The following is a 24507-nucleotide window of genomic DNA, read 5'->3' as shown; positions in this document are numbered from 1 at the left end:
ATTCCACTACCATCATTGGGATTTTGATGGTTAATGAATTTTGTCATGAATTCATAAATATATTTTCCATCGTCTTTGAAAAAGACATTATTATAAGCACAGTTGGCTGGACCGCCATTGTGTTGAAAGAATGAACTTGCACATTGTAATGAAATAGTCAAATAGTTGAATAGTAGTTGAAATAGACCGGTTTTCAGTTAGACATACGCATTTAGTGACAGGAATATAATTTTAAATAGTACTTAAGAATCAAATGCTTGAGTTTCATATTATATTGAAATAATAACTGTGTCTTAACGAAGAAAAAATAGTATACATAAGCTATTGAAAAAAATCCTTGTCTTTAAAAATATTGCCGCTTATATAGAAATACATGAGTTTATTACTGATCTACTTCCATTCCGAAAAGCAAAATGGAATGAAATTTATTTGGAACGCAGGAATACTATGTTTTGATTTGTAAAAATAATTATTGAAAATCAAACAAAAATAATTTGTACTTAAATTCGAACATCGAAAAGGTTGTCGAATTTAACTCCCGCAAATGGTAATATTTCAAGACAGAGAATACTTTCTCTAAACCTTTCAGTCTTATACTTATTCATCTTGTTTGGCATTTTTCAGTACTTTTACTCTGTATTATAAATATTTAACTGATTCTTAACAACAAAGGTATCCGTTACGAAACAAAAAGTTCTTATTTTTAAAGGACTTATGTTTCGGTACTAACCTATGTAAATTTATTCTCTGGGAAGGAAGGAAAGAATCTACTCTAAAATAAAACTAAAGGAAAAAATTTTATGCTTCTCGAGTCGAAGGGGAATTAATGCTAATGAATTCGTAACTGATTCAAGGTAGCCAAATGCGCAAGTTTCAATTGAATGATAAAGAATAAGAAAATGTACGGACAATTTTAAAACAATACAAGTTCAGAAACTGGATCAATTCATAGATATAGCTCTGCGAAATGAACATCAAAATTACCACAGTTAGAATGATATAAATGGGATAAGTGGGAATTTCATGTACCCAAAACTCAACAAATTATAGCCTAGTGACGACCTAATAGTCTCCCTTAATATCACACATGCTTTCACTGTATTTTCTGATTAGTTTAACCGACATAAGAGCCTACAATAAATGAGATATTGTCTCGTCCTACATCATCTGTGAATAAAAAAATCTACAAAAATAATTCCTCAATAATGAATGAATGCTTCTCCGTCGAAAACCACATATGTTACCAAATAAATAATGTTCAATGTACGATGTTACATTGTAAAACATATTTTATTGATGTCAAAAACAACAGTTATCATAAATTAAAATGAAACTGGATGCCGAAACAATCAGATTAACATATCAATAAATTTGATGATCCAAGATATTCTTTTCCAATTAATAACAATGTAATAAAGACGCTATTGATACAGAGATGTAGTCAAATTATGGACTTTCATTTTATGGACAGTGGAAGCATCGGTTGCAGATCTTTACCTTTTTTCATCAATTAAAAAAATAACAAATTCAAAAGCAGCTATAACCTATTCCTTAATTTCCATGACAACAAGAGTGTACTTTATTTATGAAACATTGCGTTTGTTAAACTTAAAGCATACTTTTTTCTTATTACCTGTACAATATAATATCTAAGAACATCAGGTAGACTATTCAACCCATTTCCATTTGCACTTTGTCTTTCTGTTACTATTTGAAAGTGTTAAGGGACAAAAATTTTAATGCATTGTTTTCTAAACAATGTGATTTACGAAATAAATAATTTTATGTTAGCACCTATTAAGTTGGTTGACTCAACGAAGGTATAGCAGGGAGTGCTTCTATTTTTATATTCACTAAACAGTTTAAATGTCCGCTTAAGCGTTTCTTGGTACGGGCGTTGTTTAAAGTTGTCTTTTGGCTATTTTGAGATTACTGCAGCAAAGGGATTGTGAAGGGATAATCAGCCTAACCTGGCCGTGATAAATTCAGGGACGTGTTTCTTTACTGTTTGTTTCGGGGCATTAGTTAATCCATTGGGTAAAAGATAAATAAACAAATCTGTCTCAAAGGTTATCATACAAGCGTATTAAATCTACTAGGTTTTTATATTTACATCAGATTCTTACAGTTATCTTCCTATACTATTTATTTGCAAAGACAAAAACGTTTTAATTTTCTTTTGTCGATTAATGTACTTATAAATGCCTTGCAAAGAAAAATATTCACATCTCCTTTTTATTATCTAGTAAATAATAAAAGTAGAAATAAATATTTAAATCTTTATTAATAATAACTGAGTTAATCTTTAATTTAACAAAACAATTGCAGATCCAATAAATCTTCAGTTTGTTGAAAAACTTTGATAATAGTATAATAGTCCAAGTTTATTTAATCTATCATGTTTAGACAAATGATGGGACAAAATCGTATAATTTAAATGGACGAAGCCATTTTATTTCTGATATTAATGTTAATCAGTTGAAATAAACTGCGCACCTATTCGCGTAACTCGTAAAGGCGTGTCCAAAATGACATTTTCCCGAGATTTATGTAACACAGTTTTCGTGTTCACTACACTAAGAAATAGCTCGCGTATAGTTAGATGTGACATCAAAGTATCCAGGCCGGGAGATTAATTGATGACTTCATATTTATTTACTAAGGGACAAGATTGAAATGTGTGCTATTTTCAATCTACGTTCAAATTTACTTTTATTGTTTGTCTTTTTTTATTTCAACGTTCCTTTTGTTTCAACACAACTTTTGTTCTATAGATTTCAACTGTCGTAACGCTTATTAGAATAGTATTGTTATCTTTGTTGTTTTCAAAGGATATGAGAAGGATAGCAATATTGTTGTAATTCCAAAGTTACTACAATGAAGACTCGTCTAGAAAAACATAATATGCTTTAATTTGCGTTAACAAAATCTGTCTTTAGTAAAATAATTGTAGTAAATAGTTTATTAGCTAACGAAAAATAATTTTTTGTCTATTCACCCCTTGAGTTCTATCGGTATCATTTTCTTGTCTTAACAAAAAAACATGGCTACCGGTTTCTAATTTTGTGCGTTGTTTTTGTTACATAAAAAACAGTGAAGGGATGAACGGAAACTGTGTTATTATTATTAACATCAAACAATAATAATATAAACCATTCAATATAATATGAAACTCAATCAGATGACATAATTTTTTCTTAGTATTCTATCTCATATTAGTTTTCGGTTAGTTGTGCTGTGTACTTAGAATAATTAATTGCCTATTTTTTTAAAAATGACCTCATTTTGAATCTCGAAAGAAAATCAGTCCGCTAGTTTTAATGATGAAGAAAGCATAATTTTATATATTAATGTTTGGACTATCTTTCAACTAGAGACTAGAATTTTCTGACAAAACAGATTATAAAAATCGAAAATCTTTATTGTAAAAAAAAATGTTTTTGTAATCTGTCCTTTACAAAATTGAATAGTACAATTTGTTATTTATACTTTTTATTAATTCTTACGAATTGAATCGAATTACATTTTATTTTGATGTGATATTTTAATATTTTGACGAATGCTGCGAAAATTTAGTCTCTAGTTGGGGGATAAAAATTATTTGATAAATATGTAAGTTATTATATGTGACGTATTTTTTTTTAATTATGGCATAGTTATAAAATTTTAAATGGTTCGAAATCAGTAAAGTCACGTAAGTACGCTATTCTAGAAATTTTATTGTCGTTTAATTGAGAAAACTTTATTTACTTTTTTTTTTTACTAAACAATAAAACTGAATATGTTAATCTGAACAAATTGGTAAATTGTAAAGAAGTTCCTGCTTATCCTATTTGTATAGATTTGAAAAAAAAAGTCTATCTTTGGTTTTATTAACGAAATTTCTCTTTTAGATCCACGTTGGTGCTATAGCTTAGCCTAAATTCATTTTATGAAAACATTTTTTAACACTTTTACTGCCACTGAATCATAGTACAAGTTCACTTTAATACATATGTCGCTGTGGTATTGAATATGTTGAATACTTTCTCTATTCATATATTCATGAAGCGACTGAAATTATGTTCGGATATGTACTTAAGTTTATTTTTATTTTGTATATAGATAAAGTTTACATTTTTAAAATGGTTTAAAGATATTTGTATAAATAAGGCCATAAATTTATGTGACATTACTGATATCGACCGTTTGTGCTTTCCTATTTAAAAAAAGAGAAATCATTCAGAATCCTCACTATTCCTAAAAAAACAATTGTTGGTTATTATGAAAAAAAAAATGGTTAAATCATACTTAATAGGTTGTAGGATCGGTGTATGCGCCGTTTAGTTACAATACGTATATTTTTTGCAGCTGTATCTTTATTATATTATTGCTATTTACTATAAAAAAGCGGCCATAAATATAATTAAAATTGTTTTGGAACAATGTGTTTTGGAAATGTCAGTAAGGGCAGAGACTAACTTATCTTTAATCTATTTGTACTTTTTTGTATCCAGGGATAGTTTTGATTTTATTATCGTAATTTTACTTAAAAAAAACTCTTGTATTAAGACATATTACTATCTCTATTTTTCATATAGAGTAAGAGGGATGACATATAATTTAATAATTAAATATTTTTATATATCGTCATTGTTAATTTGGAATATCATTTATGAAAAAAAAATCCGTGAATAACTCGTGTTTTTTTTGTAAATACTGAAAAACTATCACTGCCAACTAAAAATAAGTGTTTTTATTTTTCTTTAAATATTTATATTGAGATAAATTTATATTTTGCAATGACCATAAATTTTAACCTTGATGTGAAATTCTTGTAACAATCTGACTCACAACTACGCAATCGCTTGTTCAAAATACACAGTAATCAATTCATTGTTTATATGAAGTTTGTAACCTAAATGCCATTGCGAGAGTTGTAACTCTATGTATGGTCTTGTATGACTCGTGTTCTACAATTAAATTGTTCATTATAGTACAACTGGCCACTTTGACATCTTATATGAATTGAAATAAATCAATTAATAAGAGATTGAATTTGTGCCTTTGTATTATTTAAAGTTAATCAAACATATGTGTAATTTTCTCAAAAACTGGTCTGTAACATTGTGTTAAGTGACAATATTGTTAAAAAAATAGTCTCTGCCCTACTTGAAATTATGGGACGAACAGTGAATCTGAAAATTGTCTGTAAAAAAATGAAATTGTAATAAGAGAATGATCTGTAAAAATAGAGTTTGGAAATGGATGGATTGGGGTTGGATTCGAAAAGTAAATAATTGTACCTATTAAGCGAACTTCGTAAGGATTATTGTAAATATGTTGTTAACTTAAGCGTAGACCCCGTAGGTATTTATTTTTACGATTTCGGTCCTTTGTTGAAATCCAAAGTTTTAATTTATTTTTCGACCAATAAATGTTGGAGAGAACTATGGTTTTTCTTTCTTCTATTACACATTACAATCATGTAAAATCAAACACGAACGATGATTGATTATTAAATCTTGCTTATTAAAATACTTTATAAAACACATCAGCATTTGAAGAGACAGTGTTTTCTCTTATAGTAATACTTAAGGTATTCTATATTGCAACTTGATGGAAATATATTTGATACCTGACACAAATACTCATTACTGACACCACTTCAAAGCTCGTTACGCCATCTACTGTCACCAAGTGACAGCTCACGCGCAACACGCTCTGATGCTAATATGTGATTTTGGCATCAGTTAGTAATTAAATATCTCTGCTTATCATACTGAATACATAGTTTATTTACGTAATTAATGATGCGAGTGACAGTTTCTTATTTACTACTAGGTAATAAGGAATAGAATTTAATAAACGTTTAGTGCCACATAAGAAGAATGCAAGAAAATCAACTTAAAAACTACTATAGTTGAAAAAAACAGCGAAGGCCATCTCTGCGCTGATAATCAGCTGGCCCCTAACATTATAACAACTGGCTCTAACATTATACATACTTAGGTTCCAACTAAACTTAAAAAATAATGTTTAAATAATCTTTTCATTGCTAAATAGTATAAATTTTTTACAATTCCATAAAAACAAACTCATAAATTTAATTATATAAAAATAAAAATAACGGTTGGCGATAACAATAAAAAATAGAAGGATAGAATAATGTTTTCGTGTACAATGGAAACCTACGGTAATATACACTAAAACCTCTGTATTTCCATTGTTGGCACACTTGTATACAAACATGTTCTAATATCTTCTCTTTTTAACAAGACTGACACCACAGGGATGCATTAATCTGAGTGTCGATTGCAGCGACATTATTTTGACATATTATTGTCTCTGTTACTTTCAAAGAATATGAAAGGGATGGCAATATGTGTCAATACTAGTATGTTCACAGTGTGAACACTCAGAATAATATACACGTATGTATTTTGAAGTACACAGTCGGTTCATTATAAGTTGCGTGGTGTTCTAGCCGTGTTTACCCCTCTCTTTTATAATTGCCGTTTCGTCATCCGATACGTCTGAAGTAACACAGCTCCCGTTTATATTGAATGTTATGACTCACTTTTAATTACGCATTTGACGTATACAGATAAAATTATGAAAGTTTCTGTTCAATTAAATGAGCCGTATTTTATGTTCATATTAATTGTTAACATGTTTATATAAAGAACATGTTCACACTTAAAGGCTGATTTTAATAATTAGGAAATTGATTCAAACATTTATTAATGTCGTCTATTAAAAAGAAAGAAGGAATCTTGCAGCCATATGATTGAATGCAAATAGACTTAAAAATAATTTCGTAAATTTTTGCGAGAAATGTATGACATAAATATGTTAAGGAATTTAGGCGGTTTACCTGTTATTAGAATAATTCACTATGATTAAAAGAAAAAAAAAAAAACAATGGATACCCAATAACTTAGTAGCCAGTATGAAATCATGAATGGGGAATATTCGAACATTAACGACGATATAATGTGGTACTAATTCGTTCGATCCAATCTAGTATGGAAAAGCAATCTTAGCTCTGCCATTTTTCACGTTTTAAAACATTATTACTTATTACCACTAAAGAATGTTTGCATAACCGTTGGTTTCTGAGACTAAAATCTCTGTTAAAACATATTCGCATCCCTCATCCATCTTTGACAAAATAGAAACAATATATTTTAAACGAAAATTTTGGTCTCACCCACGGTCAATTACTAGATTAATTTCCCAGAGGTCCTCGATTAAATTTAGTGATGAACTGTGAGTATTAGGTAAAGAAAGCCATACACCTATTACTACCATTGACCCATATTACTTAGTTCTTACTGTTATTATGTTACATTAAACAATATCAATAGCACAAATAAATGATGCAACGAAGACAATGCCATCTTGTGGTCATTAGAGCGAACTGTGTGGTCTGTCGTAACTTTAATGCGATTTTCCTCGTGCTATCATTAAGATGTGTACTTTATAATGGAATCTAAACATTAAAGTAATCATATGACCCATTAAAAAAGTTACATTTCTTATGAGATCTATTAAGAGGTGTAACTTTTTTCGTAACCTGGATCGATAGTGATTTCTTAAGTCTACTAATAACGCTTGATTAGGGAGTTGTATAAATAACATTTAATTTGGAAAACCTATTAGTATAGGTTTTATTACTTAAAATGATCTAACGAACAGTAGGTCTCGTTTCGTAAGTGATAATAATCATAGAATAGAACATTCTAATAACACTTGAGGAGCAAGTCCATTTTCAGTCATTAAGAAACTGTCAAGTAACTCTTTAGTTACTTAACTCTGATAAACTTTAGTCTTCGATGAAGTAACAGATATATAAAACTGAACTTTACTAAGTTCATCGAACATATATCACAAAGTACCTGATTTAAGTCTCTTTCGTTTAGTTGTAATCATTCATTCGTCTTCAATATAACACGAACTCCACTGCAGTGTTATATTATATTGACATCCCTTTCATTGTATTTTTTTTTTACTCAGTAATGCGGTATTTATTACATAAAATTACATAAAAAGAACAAACTTAGCCTACGATTACATGTATCTAATTCTATACTAACTTAAGGTAGGTATGTAATTTATATTAACTAATCATACATAAAATAAAATAATGATGTAGGCAAATTTGTTACATAGCAAATTATTCAGCTGCCCTCCGTACTAGTATAAAACTGTATTACGGCAGGGCAGTGCACAAAAAAGACAGTTGACAAAACAGAGACAACAATATGTATTAATATAAGTGTTACTGCAATGGAAACATACAATAATAGAAAACTGCTTCTGTAAGGCCCTTCGTACACAAGGCAAACTGTCGAAACTTATATATTGTACATTTGCACCGCGAGGAACGCGTACCGCGCGCTCACTATGAACAACGTTGAATCGTCGACTCGAGTCAGTACAGGCATAGCGACTACACTGCCGACACGAATTTGTCAACGTATAGATTTGCTCCGCCATCTTGAAAATCTCCACGACTTCTCTTACAATCGCATGCTACCTGTGTCTCAAGATAGTCATCTTGACACACAGGTAGCATGTGACTGGTTTTAACGATTAAAAACAAAATGTAAGCAACGCGTACTGTATCCTTTACCTTTACCTTTGTCATTGTATTGCGTAAGTCGATTTAGAGACTAGAACCCCTGAGTTTCGAACATTTACACCGTCTTGTGTACGAAGGACCTAATAGTTATAAACGTAGTGGTATTATGAAAGAAGTCTCAAATAAACCAGGTACCGACAACAGAATGTCCCGTGGCGGTGTGTCAGTCTGTAGTGTAAGCAAAAAAGAAAAAAAGAAACGAATTCGCAGTCAGTGGGCCCGGTTGATGACTTCGCAGTTCGCGGCGCTTTTAGGATTTTAGGTGAAGTTTAATAGAGTGGTTTATTTTAGTTACGTGATTCAAATTTGAATACTTAGTAAACCACAATTTAAAATTATATATATATAAACAATGGTAAATAACAGTTGTATCTCGTCTCCAACCAATATTATATATAATTATTAGGGACCAAAGAAAAAATTAACACATTCAATGCTATTACGGTATGAGTCGATAACTGAAGTGTTACGTAGAGAGATAGAGAAGAATCGATGACAGTCGTTCTCTAGAGAGTAATTGTAAAGGGAGTAGTTAGGTAAAGAGTAAGAAGGGAGATTTTTAAGAGAATACTTTAAGACGTAAAAACTATCTTGATAACAACTCTTACAAGTCTCACGAAATGAAAGAAAAAATTATAGTACTGTCTCTTAATTTAATCAGACTTTAATTGAATAAACAAGTTAGCGCTTTTCTATACTTGTACATGTATACAGTATACTTTAAATATATACAGTATAGTTATACATGTATACATTAGCCGTTTTGTAAGCCGTGAATAATGCCTGACGCCCGTATTTAGCCGTTCTATTAACACATTTTCCGCCTTTGATCTTTGCGCTGATCGTTTTGCGCTTTACATTTTCTATTTCTGTCCCAATTGTTATACTAATGTCTTATATTTTGTCTAGAGAATTTTTGGTATGTGAGAATTTATTTGAAAGTCAGATAGTGATCACAGATTAAATAATTTTACATTGAAGTACTGTTTCTGGTTGGTGTTTACCATTTTGTAATAAATGTTTTTAGTTGTTTGAATTACGTCGTACACTTTTTATGTGCGAGTCTCGTTGAGGTTTGGTGTCGGATTTTCGATATTAAGTTGTTTTACGTCGTAATTTTTTTATTACTCTACATATTGACCGGTTATTTTGTACCTTGAACTTGTAACAGTAAGTACACGGTAGTTGTCGATTTTTTTACTATCACTTGCAGTGTCGCTAAGTGGTCACTTGGGTAGACCCTGAGTGTGGATTTTAAAAATAAAATTCACACATATTACATTGTATACTTTGAAATATCTTAGCCATTATTATAAAGCTTTTTCTTAATTTCAATTAATAATACTACATCTAAAAATATCTGTAGAAATGAGTCACTAAATCTTTCCCAGTTCGTTGGCATTAAGCCTTAAAGTAAAAAGTATAAATTTTTTGTGATCGGATCTCACGGTAAGCTGTGATAAATTAACTTAGTTAACGTAACGAAAACACTTTAAGTAAATTTCAAATTAAATCGATTTACCTGTTCTATATTATGTCTTAGATTTTAATTATTATAACATGACTGTCTTACTGAGCTTATCATCTATTTGAACACTCGTATACATATTGCCAACTTAATAATAAAAGTAAGAAGACAATCATATGTTCTTAATACAAGAGTTATGTGTGGCAATACAGAGTTATTGAGTAAAATGAATCCTACGGGAACGGTATACATTTCCGGAATTATAGATAGCCTATGTGTTCTTCCAGACTGTGTTCTACATCTATAGCCACTTTCATAGAGATCCGTTGAGCCGTTCTGGATTTAAAATATTATACTCGTATATAGTAATACTGCCTATCCCTCCGAGTTAGAACTTGAGTATATCATACAGTTTTATGTTTTGTCTGTTTTATTATAATCTGTTGTGTAATTTATAAATTTTACGAAGTTTACCTAAACTCGGGATGCGTCATAATAAAAAAGAAAACTTTAACTTTTACCTACCTTCTAGTAACATGCGTCTAGTTTTTTTCATTCGCTTCGCTAATGATGTACATTACGCAGCCCCTTATTCATTATTCATATGTCCAGGAAGCTACGCTCTATCCTTTCTCATTACGGTACAAAAGTCTTGAGTCAGATATGTAAAGGGAGTTATTCTGTTGGACTTAAGTCACCATAAAATAAAGAAGAAAAAAAACGTATTGTAACACAGTTGGGTCAGATGCAGAAAGTGTAACGTTACGTACTTAATAATAAATTTTTCATAATTAAAAAAAAAAAAAAACAAGACCTCTCATTTTATATAATTCAGGAGAAGAATATGAACCGAGTAACACCTTACACTCGTAAATCGGTTTTGCGATTTAGGATACAAGCGATTACAATAGAAAATACACACGTAAAAATATAAAAACTTGTTCTCTTGTATTATTTAAACAAAAATAGATATATTTATACATTACTTTGTCGTACAGATGAATTCATAACGTTTTGACATTCTTCAAATGCATTCACAGACGTAGGTATGATCTTCGAATATGCAAATGCCACGTAAGCGGGGATTTTCCATGAATTTTGTCACTTTGCGCATGGCACTTACTAATCTCTTCTTAAAAGATAATTACCCAAACATTTCAATACTTTGAGTTGAAAAACTGTTTTTATATTCTTTGTCGTTAGTAAAGAAGCAGTTTAAAAGATTAATGCAATGTGAAGTAACCCAATGGCTTTATCTTTACTCAGATCTGACGTGCATAGAATAAAAAGCGGTTTTTTGTTGTGTTTGGCAAAACAATCGAAAGTTACCACTACTGAATTAAATTTTAAGTTGGGATATTTTTTTTGTTCGAAGACAAAAGAAGAAGATATTTGTGTAATGAAAAAATCAAAGGGTTTTTGGGGATTTGCATGGGAAAAAGAAATCTGCTTTAGTTACTTCACGACATAACATAGTAGTTATTAGGGAAATGTTCTCTTTCTGTGTTCTCCTCCGTTGATTAAGTAGGCAACGCATCACTCACAACAGTCGCTTCACTCTTTCGGCGAATCAGGTGGCCGCTTGCTCGTTTGCCACCTTATAATAAAAAAAGTATATTTCTTACATGCCAGTATTTTATGTGGTCCTGGTATTTTCAGATTTAGTCTCTTTAAAATATTTGAAAATCTATTAATTCCATAGGTAGCAACTATTTATATACTATACATATTCGTTCTATAGGTATATTTGTTATTTATTAATTGCTCACCAAATATGGTTTATGGTTCTTGCTGTCTCTTAATCAGATCTATAATATGAATTATAACTTACATTAAGTTATAAACTGTAATAAATTAATAATTCCGGAGTATATACAATAAATGTTGCCATACTGCGAATTAATTTCCCGCGCTTTCATTATTCAAATATTGGCGGCAAAGTTTATTGCAGTGCGCGATCTAATTAGGGTTGTGCAACACTCGAGCGGCTGAAACTTTGCGTAACGTCAATAAAGTTGTCATAATGACTATAGATATGCAATATCTGGCGCCGACAACAATCACTATGTTATATGCAACCTTTTTTAATATTCTTTGTCTTGAAAAAAAAAACTCTTATACTATCCTTAGTGTATATTTCTTAAATTTAATTTGTACTTCCTTCATAACATTTAACGATACTAATTTTAGTAATAAATAATTTAAATAAAACTCAATTCTCATAATGATTGATACATAATTAATTAATCAATAATGTGACAGGATATAAACTTACATAGTGAGATAAGAGTCGACTAGATATGGACTAAAATATGAAGTAAAGCAATGAAGATGTTAGAACAGTAGTAGACGCCAATAACAAAATTATCTATTGCACGATTTGACAGGCGTCAAGTGGAACTCATTCCGGGTTCCGTTATGAGTGCATACCGGAGTCCTTTTTCTCTTCTCATGAGGAAGTAGAATCATCAGAGGAGGGGATGCATTGGAAGGGAAAATATTCTCTTCCTTCGCCGAATAAAAGTAGCCAAATCTGCCGCTGCGTATGTTTATGGATAATGATCGCTTCGTTATTTCAGCGAATTCATTTTGCTTGCTTGTTTGCAACCTTAAAATATAATAATCAAATCCAATGATAACCTTCATGCTTAATTACAAAAGATACTTGTCCAAGATAGACAACACGTATTAAATTACATTTAGCAATCGTCAATCTTTGTAAGAATAACAAATAGGATATTGGTTACTAAACATTCACAATCAGTATAGAATAACATTGTTACCGCTCCGACTATAGCTCTGCGGTCGAACAAGGTTAAACTTGGCCGCGAGTCGTAAGATCGAATCCGAACCATCACTAGTTAGTTAAGCAAACAGTAGCTAGAACTTTGTACAACTTTAGACAAGCAAGATTCTACTATTCAATTCTTATCTTTAGTTTCCAGTTGAGACATCTGTGAAAAACATATTGTTACTTCAATTATTTCAAGAAAAATAAGAGAGCTAAAATTTTTTCTACGAGTGCTTCAGTAATATAAACTCAGGACAATGCACAGATTATGTTCATTGATTAACAACGATATGTACATCTGTGGCTTTCCGAATATTATTTTCTTAATAATTCGAGTACTGTTTTGTGTGTATTATTTGAATCAATTACCGAGAGAGATGATGAAGAAGGGAGTTACTACTGAAATGAGGAAGATAGATCAATATGGAGTACGAAAACATGGTGCGATTATCGCAGAGATGATGAACGAAACATCTTTCATTTCTTCTACATTCATACTTCTACTAATAACAGGCAAGGATATATGATTATATATTTTATCATCTTTAATTCACCATTATTTATTACCAAATCCCACAGCTATTTATATTTTTGTAACTGTTGACCCCTACTACTTTCTCACCCCTACCATCGGTTTTCGAATTAAATAACTGTCGCTATAGAATCACGCACGAATTGAGTCCGAGATCGATTTGCAAATTCGTTACAACGATCGTTGCGCAATTCGATTGTTACTTGAATATGACGAAAGCACGGACCCCGGTCACGAATCGACACAAATTATATTGAAAAATATTATGTGGGCACATTTTTTCTTATTGTAATTAAAGAAGGACAGCAACTTGATGATTGTAAGGATACACACATCTGCAGAAGTGATTTCTGAAAATCGATTCAGTTAATACTACTGGGAAATAAAGGCAGAATGCACCTGAGCTGTGCCTAAGTACCTATGTAAAAAAAATAGCTTTTCTAGATATGGAAAGGAGAATTAGACTTTGATGATGTTTTAATAGATATAATTAGATTAGATTCTGATGATGTTTAGTTAATTATTGACATCATACGTAAGAGTGATAGAGATAGAAAAAGAGCGATGGGGATAGACATGCCAAAAATTATTTAATAAGTGAATACTAGTTCCTATTACTTAAAGACTATATTTTTAAAGAATAATTAGAAATCACTAATTGAAAAGATCGGATTAGGAATAGCTTTTAAAATACTTGATAATTTTAAGCATGTATTTATTTTAATTATCACTTGGAGCTTGGGAGTCCGATTTAAAACGCAGCTGCGGCAACTCCCTACCAATTAGTCCTTAATCATTGGACGTACGTCGCGCTACACGGTCTTATAAAGATGTGTTATTAAATAATAAATATTGAATTTGATAGACTGTCAAATTACCATCCCTTTCAATTTTTAAAGCTTCAAGCGATTGTTTATTTGAAATTCCAAATATTTAAAATTAAAATAATATTAATACTCAAACTAATTCATGTTCGTATAAACAATTATATAATTAGGTATTTGTATTGCTATTTTTTTTACATACATTTTGTATATATTTTGCAAGTACTTTTATGTCCAAACGTTATCAAATTTTCTAACAAATGCATGCGTTTGTTGTAGTTTCAGATTTGTATTTTAAAACAAATAAGGTTGGCAACATTAAAATGTCTAATATATTGTTTTTGAATATTCGATAAATTCTAAGATTAAATAACTTTTAACTAATTAAAGTATTTCTACGAATGTAAATGGAATGAAAACGAAGAACCTTTTCCTTTATATTGAGAATAGAATTAAAATAGAGTTAATTACAAACGTAACTAAGCACTTTTAAGATTCGTAATTAACTCTTTGTTTTCGTCTTAATGAAAAGAAATAATTTAAACGGAATAAATTGCAAAATAAAATACTGCTGATTTATTTAAAATAACGTTAAGCAATTTAATTTTATTTAATATAAGTACGTAAAAGAGTTTTTTTTACAAAAAGTCTATAAAAAAGTAACATTAGGGTAATTATGTATAGGGTATAAATAATTCTTAGTTGTTTTTTTTTTTCAGGGAAATTAATTTTGATGATTTGTATTTTGTTTTTGACTTAGATTTCAGTGAAACTTATATATATATATATATGAGACAAGGGGGCAAACGAGCAGCAGGAACACCGAGATGTACATCAATGCCCATATAGACATCTGCAATACCAGAGGAATCGCAGTTGCGTTGCCGGCCTTTGAGAAGGTGATACCCTCGCTTCTTAAAGGGCCCTAAGTCTTAGTGGTTTTGAAATATCGTCGAGGATAGACCATTCCATAACTCGGATGTGCGAGGCAGCTAATTACCTCACATGAATTTGAAATAGTTGAATATCCCAAAAAAAAAATTGATAACCATTTCACGAATATCCGGCAAAATGTTACCACATTCACGCACAAACAGCGTCGAACACGGAAACCAAATAAAGTAAAAGAACGCGCCGATACGAGTCGACACTCGAAAACATTAACAAGCGTTGTGTGTGAAATCTCACACGCGAATAAATTACGCAATTGAATTAATTCTGTCACTCAATCGCTCGTATGGCACTTCGACCCTATTGAGCCGCGAGTGAAATTGGTTTTAAGCCAATTAGATGCTGCTGAGGCTTTTTAACGTTCGAAAATATGTTGTCGTAAAATGTGTTTTGTTTAACACATGTATTGAAAAAGCAAACAGTATTTCGCACATTTCTGAACTGTTTAGAGTCAATACCACAATGTGTCAATACATAATGTGCAAAACAAATATTAATGTGGCAAATATACACATCGACGGACTGAAGGTAGGAGCAGGAATATTGGTATAGAACCGAAAAAAGTGGTGTGACAGAGAAGACGGGACTTTAAAAGCGGTAGACGTCAACAACATCAACATCTATTGCACGAATGGGCCGGCTCGACCGGTGACATACCACGAAAACACAGAAGAGTAGCATCAAGTGAAAGTAATTCCAAGTTTCGTCTGATGAGAGTGCGTTCCCAAGGCCTAATTTTAATTCTCTTTCCATTTCTATTTTTTCCTTATTAGAAAAGGGTGATAAGGTGAAGGGGATTTGATGGAGAGGACGCATAGGAATTGGAAATATTATCTATCTGTGCATCTCCTCCTCCGTTGATTAAAGGAAGACAACGCATCTTCAATTGCCTGATAGGCAGCGGTCGCTTTCCCGCTTTCAGGTGGCCGCTTGCCCGTTTGCCACCTTATAATAAATAAGAAAGACAAATATTTTCAGCAGTAGATTAATTAAGGCTGATAAGATAATGATAATGTATAAACAGTACTCTTACTATACACAACTGTGATATGTTTGCATTAGCGGCTAAGCTCCAACATTGAAGATGCATTTAAGAAAAAGGAAAACTTATTCCAAAAACTTTGAATTCTACTAAAACAACATCAATAGTAACCTTGCCTTAACCACGCTGTACAATAGAACAAAGGATCATAGGAAGTGTCTAAGCCACGGATGCGATCAGAACATTTCCGCCAAACCTAATACCTTGTCTGTTTGTTTATTCAAATTCAAACTTCAGTCGGAGTACAAAACAAGGACGTTTCTATCCGAATGATGAAACTGACCTTAAAATTAAACATATATACATAAGTAAACACTTAGTACAAAAGTGCAAACTTAAGTAAGTAATCTTACTAATATTATACGAGTAAAAACGAATGTTTGAATGTATGTTTAGTAGAAGGTATCTCCAGAACGGCTATATGGATCTCGCTGAAATTTGGCATAGATGTAGAACATAGCATGGAAGAATGTATAAGCTACTAATTTAGTTTTTTTCGGCGCGAACAGAGTCGCTGGCAACACCTAGAATTGTTATAAGAACTCGACATAATTTTTTGAAGTGGTTCAGTTTTATATACGATACTGAACTGATTTGCCATTTAATTGTTACGTGTAAACAACAAATGGGTAGTAGGTAATTCCAGAATCCATTTAAATTTTTTAGTAGGATTTATATTTTCGTCACATTTGTAAAAAATCTATATTTCATTCCATATGATGTGCCGGTGTTAGGATTAAGGAGAAATTCGAGAAAGATATCAGACAGTGACGAGTTTTCTAAGAAATCCGTTCTCAATATATTACACCAGAAAATATATTTTCGAAACGTATCCAATTGTAACGGTGTTAGGTAAAAAAATATCTATATTATATGTATCTCATGATCCGTAGGTTTTTCCCCCAAACTAAGCCAATTTGTATGAATGAAAGAGAGCTTCCTGTCATCCCTCTTGATCTTGCCCTTTGAGTACAGAGAAACGGACTAAGCAGAGCTGTCGTTGTACTAAACAAATTCTGTCGCTTTTCGCGTGGGTGAGATAAAAATGACAATCACAGATGTGCATATCGTGCTCATGTTTTTATGAACACATACTAACTTAAAAAATATACACACACAAAACGATCACACAAGCAAGCTTAGTTTAGTACGTATTGTTAGTTTTTATTTGACGGAGAGCAATGCGCGAGCTTGACAGGTCCTGTCATTTAAAAGTCAAAGATCTTGCCGATGGAAATTTTATTCCGCGAATATAATCTGCATAAGAATGGCTTTTCCGGTGACGTAACATCGGTACTGAATAAAGATTGAAACGTATTATTTGCTACTACCCTCCATCCTTTAGATTAACAGAAACAATACAGATCGGTTTAATGAAGGAAGTTGCAAGATAAATATTTCATTCAACTTCCTTATTACTCGCATAACTACTAGTGATCGCTATTTGGTTGAAATACAACCGTAGTACATAATCAATGATTTTTAATGATAAATAGCTTTTTACACTTACTATCTGTCGCCCGCGACTTCATCTGTGCGGGATTAAGAGAAAACTTGATTAGTAGCCTATGTGTTCTTAAAGACTATGTTCTACATCTGTGCCAAATCCATTGAGCCGTTCTGGAGATACCTTCAAAAAACATCCATCCATCTAAACATTCGCATTTATAATATTAGTAAGATTAATTAAATAACTAACTGTATCTTTCACGTTTATCCGTTTACGCAATTACTTAAAAAGGTTGCAGTTTTTTCTTCATGTAATTAATACCTTAAACTTAATTTTCTTAAATACATTTTATAATTTTTGTGATTATCGGGAACAAATCTTTTCATTATAATTCCTGTAGGTAACAATTTTTGATTACATCCAATTACAACTTAACGTGATTAATTAATTTATTTTCGAACATATTAATTTGTGGATCACGTTCTAGTGTCAAAGGTAAACCTTTAATCCGGAATATAATAGATATTCAGTATTTTAAAAACATGTTTAACCTTATTGCAAAAGATGTATGATAAATTTAACGAGAAATATTGCTTTAAATTTGTTTTTACATTGATTTTCGTTTGTTTTTTTTTTCTTATAATTAATAAGATCGATATTCGCTTATTTATTTTTAATTCCTCATGTAATCAGCAAATAGTTAATACAAGAGTTGTCTATGAGAACTCTACGGCTCTTGAAATGTTAAAGTGCTTTATTAAAAAGGTCAAGAGGTTGTTCAATTATTGAATTATTATAAACAAAACTAGGTCTCAAAGCTACCTTATTTAGTAGTAAACAGGTCAGTTGTTTGTTAACTTGATATTAATAAACTTATTAATATTACTAGGAGAACAGAAAATAGTGGGTTAATTATCCAAAGATCAACTCATGGCACATATTTGAACCTTGACATAACATTCCTGTCCATGTATTTAAAGAAACGTCACGAATATTAATATCTCTGTTTAATTCAAAGATTTTGAAAGGGATGGCAAAGTTCTTATTCAGTTGTTGCGACAACGGAAACTAAAATTAACCAATTTTTTTTTGTGACTGAGTAGTCACTGTTTGCCTTGAAGAGGCATTTACAGTTTCACCAGGCTTGAGGTGGTCGGGCGCAGATGGCGTTTAGCCTAAACCTCTGTCAACCAACTACATGCTAACAGCATTATATGCTAATTTCAAATTAAATTTTCATGGTTTTCAAGAATTTGATAATCTGTATCTAAACTAATATAATAAAGAGGAATGATTTGTATGTTTGTATGTGAGGAATAAACTTAAGAACTATGAGACCTATATCAAAAATTATTTTTCATTTAAAAAGCCATATTATCACTTAGTAACTTAAGTTACTTACTACTTATTTCAAGAGTTTTTTTTCATAATTCCGCGTGAACGAAGTCGCGGGCAAAAGCTAGTTACACATAATTTTGAAAACCAAACTCATAATATGTTAAGGTTTATTTAAAGAAAAGATTTCTAACATGGATAGATATCTTTCTTGATAGTCTTGGAAGTCTTTTAGAAAAAAACATTAGCAACGCATCTGCAGTTCTTCTAATGTTGTGGATGTCCAGCAACTAACTTGCCTACCTTTGACATTCACCTTTATAAAAAAATCAACTCTATTTACCTTTACAATCAACACATAGAAACACTTAAAAACTAATTATTGATTTAGTAGCATTTTACTAAATTAACTAGACAACGCATTCAACCAACATTACAACGCACTGATTGAGTCATTCATGCAACTAACTCGTTTACTACAATATACTCAACATAATGGCGACCGCAATTCGCAATTATAACACAAATAAAACCCTCTCTTCGTAGACTTAACAGAAAATATATGTTAACTCTTGAGAATTACGATCCAGATCTTAATACGCGTCCAGATATGATGGTTATTACTATAATTCAAACACAAAATAAATTGAGTTCTATTTCTAAAACCATAAGGTTTATTATCGAATGAATTGTATCAACAGAGTGGACAGTAATTTGAGAATAATGCAAGGAATTATGATCACACAGTGAGATGCGGGGAGCCACAAAATGGTATGCCTTCTTTTAATCGAGAACAATGTCTTAACATGATATAATCATAGAACACCGTGATATTTAAACGTATTAATACATATAGTAGTTTCATTTATGTCGAAGAGAAAGAAAGAGACAACAATATAATAAAAGTCGCAGCAGTGGAAGTCTACGGTAATCTGGTTTTCTAAATACTAAAGTTTCGGTCAAAAGCAGTTGCGCTCGGCCGTTTGTTGTTGTTTATTTGCATCGTACTGGTCTGTAATGTTCTAACTGTTGTTAATAGATTTATAATTTACATATAATAAAGATAAGTAAAGGACGTCTACAAGTAATCAAAGTTATTTTTTTACTACGACAGAAATAGATAAATCTGCGCTCTCTATATAATTTTTTTTTAATTATAAATTAATTAGCTATCGCTCGCGACTCCGTCCGCGCGGAATTGAAATAAACTTAATGAGTAGCCTATGTGTTCTTCCAGACCATGTTCTACATCTGTGCCAAATTTCATCAAAATCCGTTCAGTCGTATTGGAGATACCTTCAAACAAACATCCATCCATCCATCTATCTAAACATTTACATTTATAATATTAGTAAGAAGTAAGATAAAATTGCCATGGCAAAGTTACAGAATGTTTCTGTATTGTATATAAAAATGTGATAAACAATCACTAAGAGTATAATTTAAACATTTAATTTGTCGACATCGAAGTCCGAAAACAATTTTCTTCGCATTGAAACTTATCCCGACAACCATCATCATACTTGTTACCAATCTAAACTTATTTAGTAACAATTACGCGGCGCGATTTAAACTCCCTCATTACCATAAACAAGCCACCATAATGACCTTGTGTTGAATAATTTTAAGACATATAAACTCCTTGCATAAAACATGATAACATTACATGCGATTAAACGGTAAAGGTTTTATTGCATTTTATTGCTAATGCGTTGGTACATCGCGACCTTACGAAAGAGGTTTTAAGGTGTTTATTTTTTTTTTTAACTCGAATGCATCGGGCATGTTCGGTGTTTTAAAATAAGAAGTGTAGACAACGCCCGCTGATATGGATTCATTACAACTATCAAAGCCACGGGATGTCGGAGAGGAAGGCATTTTATGTACTTATAATTTTTTAATGTTCGTAAAAAAAGTTAAAAATATTTTTTAAATGTTATGCATGTTTTAAAACTTTAAGAAAGTTGATTCTGAGTTTAAAATTACCTTCCGACTGATTTAAAAAAAAAAATTGTCAATTTCAATCTTTTTGTCAAAATTTTTTTGTTATAATTCCTTCAAATAGTTTAAGTTTTTAAACCACACATCTTGTAAAAAATCCGTTTAACTTATTGAATATTAACCAAAGTACATTACAATTTAAAACATCAATAATATGTCGGTTCATTTTTTCTCTCACACACCACGGCAGTTTATCTGTTTTATTATTATTTGTACAATATTTTGAATGAGTAAACTCGTATTATCTATGACATCACATCCTTTCAGTTAATCAATAACGTGACTAACAATACCAGAAGAGATTAACATGTAACAATTATAAAATAAATTGCACAATATCACGCAAATATTTGCATGACTAAACAAATGAATATTAATATCGGTTAAAATTAAATTTATTGCAAAATATGTTTTCCACATTAGGGTGTTTTCCGGAAATATTTTAGATTCTAAAATGTCAATGTGCTATGTAGTTTTGCAACCCTACGAATACTGCCTATACGTATGAATGTGGAAGAGGAGAGATAGTTGTGCGAAGAGTGCCAGGAAGTCTGTTATCTCTGCCTACCCCTCTTGAATACGGGCGTGAGTTGGGTCGTTGAATCCATTACTTACAATATGCTTTTGTTTGGAATAAATTGTGATAATTCTTTGAATTAATTTTGATTTGATTAACTGTCTTTATGATTTGAGCTTTTCCATACATTACAGTTGGCAATTTTAACAATAAAATATTATTCGAGCAATACAATTCTTGGAACGTTCTGTGTGTCCGTGCTCCGTACGTGCCGAGATGTGTCATACAGGTTGGGAGTGACCGCCACCACTCTAGTTAATGTCGCCGCATTTAATACAGTCACAAGGAGGTAATAGAAATCTCGATGTGACAAAGGACAAGTCATCATCATCAGCTCACTATACGTCCCCACTGAGGGGCTCAGAGCCTACCCCAAGTTAGGGGGTGACTAGGCCATAGTCAACCACGCTGGCCAAGTGCGGGTTGGTTGACTTCACACATATCTTTGAATTTCTTCTCAGATATGTGCAGGTTGCATCATGATGTTTTCCTTCACCGTAAGAGCGTCGGATAAATGTATATATGTAGGTCGAAAATCGAAAAACACATTGGTACATGGCGGGATTCGAACCCAGGACCTGCAGATTGCAAGTCAAGTGCTTGACCCCTGAGCCAGCGACGCTCTCAAGGACAAGTACAGTTATTTAATTAATGATGAAAAAGTTTATATAAATAACAAAAATCATTAACATTATGGCGATTAAAAATGCTTATGTCTTGAATCAAGGCTTGGTACTACAAGGAATGGTAATGGTGGTGAATATTTCTTTTTTTGGTACAATAAAACTTATGTAATGAGGTTGATTAAATATTGTTTTTGTTATTTCCTAACAGTTGACTTTTAGTGACTACGTACGTGCTTTTAATGTTCGTGAAGGTAAGTATCGAAATCAATAACATTAATGTGAATGGTAATTCCTTTGCCGCGCGTGTCATGTCGGACACGCGAGTATATCCTGTCAAATATTAGTTGTTGGTTTAAAATAATGTTACGACCCTTCAAGGCTTCAAACAGAGCCGGCTTGTGGGAACCTTTACGATGGTTCGATTCCCATTTTGAGGAAACTATCTAAACATTTTTTTTTTTCGAGTTGTCAAGCGAACTTAATTTGTTAACATCTAATATCTGATTAGAGGATGATAAAAGTAAATCAATCGTTATTCTCAAATCAATCAAATAAGAGACAACAATAATAATGTACTATACATAGCTTTTGGCTATCTTTAAAAGATTTCCAACGCGATACCTAAAAAAGGGTGATGTTTGTAAAAATAATTCTCGAAACGAATTTAATATTTTTTTCGTATGCAGTTTAAGTTCATTGCATTTTAGCAATTGTCAGAAATCATTTACAACATCAATATATTTATATATATAATATTTACAGCCTACAACACGTCCTTAAATATTTTAACAACTCGACTGCTTGATATTTTGTACGTTGCATATTAATAAGTATCGTAAAGTTACCAACTTAATGTCAGTTTGTATAAAAATTTAATTTATTCTCAAATACGTGTTAATTATGACGGGTTTCTTAATTAGCTTTTGAAACTTCGAGTTAATTTGGTCGCGAGATATTTCAGTTTATACAACCTATGTCATGTTAATAAAAACACGATTCGATAAGTAAAGGTGTTAAGAATTTTTCCGTCCCACTAGGCTAATAATCGTAAAATCTAGTTTATACGTTTGTAGATAAAAATAACTGCTGTCATACTTAGAGTTGATTAATAGACACTTAAATAGTCTCTTATTTTAGATTTCTATTCATCATACTAAATCACCATTAAGAGATTTTAGTGGAAATCCTTTACTGAACAAAATGTTAAGTTCTTTTTAGAACATCTTTAGCTTTTTCCTAATAAATATTAACACACGTTTCAACAAGGATGTGCAAATATTACTCCTCAACAATACATTATTCGCACAGTAGGTACACATTTTGCGGGTATACAATGATCGTAAACATTGGTTTTCTCAGCGCAGTATCCGATTTAATGTGCGGGCTGATAAGATCAGGGAAAAGGTCAGTAATGTCAGACGCAGACGCGGGAGACAATATACATCAAGATCTGAGACCAAATACACGATATGTGGAAGTTATCTGAAAAATTATAAAGCCTTACAATATTCTTGTTAAGATTTATTGAAGACAACATCTTTGGCCGTTATCTATGATAATATTTGATTGTTGGTTTGTTTGCATTGAATAGACTCCGAAACTACTGAACCGATTTGAAAAATTCTTTCACTGTTGGAAAGCTACACTATCTCCGAGTGACATAATATGCTATGTTTATTACTAGATTGTCGATAATTCGTTTTAATTCGCACGGACGAAATAAAAAACTTCAACGGCCATAGTTCACACTACACCTAATACTCTATATTATTTAGACATGGTAAGATTACTAATTAAAACTTCATGGAATAATTGTGAAATTCAAGCCACATCTTTACCATGGATTAGTGCGACAATTTCACGGATTTTGATATTGAATAATTTTATCGGCCATAGGAGGGAAGGACAAGTACTGTTGCTGTACAGCCGGCTGTAAAATTAAACCAAAACATAAAGGTTTAAAACCTTGTATGCCGACCCCACATGAGGGGGATAAGGCTTGGGAGATGGTGATGACGAGGGAAGGACAAGAGTGTATATATTTATTTAATATTGCTAATTACCTAAGCGTGTTCACTCACACTGAGTAATGGGTATCTTCAAAGCCACAAGAATTGTCAGACAATAGGCGACCTGTGTAAATACGTGTAGGGAATACATTGTTTAATGTTTGAATTTCCAAGTATCGCAAAGCATGAATGGATGAGGCATAGAAAAATGACGTAATGTGAAATGTATTGAATTTTAATATATGACTTCATTGTCATTTGGTACCTTTAGACTA

Source organism: Papilio machaon, chromosome 19 (assembly GCF_912999745.1).
Source record: "Papilio machaon chromosome 19, ilPapMach1.1, whole genome shotgun sequence".
Taxonomy (NCBI): domain Eukaryota; kingdom Metazoa; phylum Arthropoda; class Insecta; order Lepidoptera; family Papilionidae; genus Papilio; species Papilio machaon.
This window is presented reverse-complemented; position numbering follows the sequence as displayed.